This window comes from Schistocerca cancellata, chromosome 5, assembly GCF_023864275.1.
Source record: "Schistocerca cancellata isolate TAMUIC-IGC-003103 chromosome 5, iqSchCanc2.1, whole genome shotgun sequence".
In the NCBI taxonomy this organism is placed as follows: domain Eukaryota; kingdom Metazoa; phylum Arthropoda; class Insecta; order Orthoptera; family Acrididae; genus Schistocerca; species Schistocerca cancellata.
The window spans coordinates 843,827,785-843,828,593 of record NC_064630.1 but is presented as its reverse complement, the minus strand read 5'-3'; positions in this window follow the sequence as shown (position 1 = coordinate 843,828,593).

Below are 809 nucleotides of genomic sequence, written 5' to 3'. Positions count from 1 at the left end.
TGGGTCTATTGCTGCCTCGGGCACCTTATGGCCGTTCAGCTGTGAGTCTGGATTATCGAATGGGACGAAAAACTGATAGTGAATTGTAACGTTCAGGGCCACCTAATGACGATGGATCACTCAAATTGCGTCCCGATTCAATACATCGTCCTCCAGCAGACTTGTCTCCATGGGTCTATTGCTGCCTCGGGCACCTTATGGCCGTTCAGCTGTGAGTCAAAGATTTTCGAATCGGACGAAAAACTGATAGTGAATTGTAACTCTCAGGGCCACCTAATGACGATGGACCACACAAATTGCGTCCCGATTCAATACATCGTCCATTAGCCGACTTGACTCCATGGGACTATTGCTGCCTCGGGCACCTTATGGCCGTTCTGCTGTGAGTCTAGATTATTTAATGGGATGAAAAACTGATAGTGAATTGTAACGTTCAGGGCCTCCTAATGACGATGGATCACTCAAATTGCGTCCCGATTCAATACATCGTCCTCCTGCAGACTTGTCTCCATGGGTCTATTGCTGCCTCGGGCACCTTATGGCAGGCCTGCTGTGACTCAAAGATTTTCGAATCGGACGAAAAACTGATAGTGAATTGTAACATTCAGGGCCACCTAATGACGATGGACCACACATGTTGCATCCCGAATCAGTACATCGTCCACTAGCCGACTTGACTCCATGGGACTATTGCTGCCTCGGGCACCTTATGGCCGTTCTGCTGTGAGTCTAGATTATCGAATGGGATGAAAAACTGATAGTGAATGTAACGTTCAGGGCCACCTAATGACGATGGATCACTCAAATTG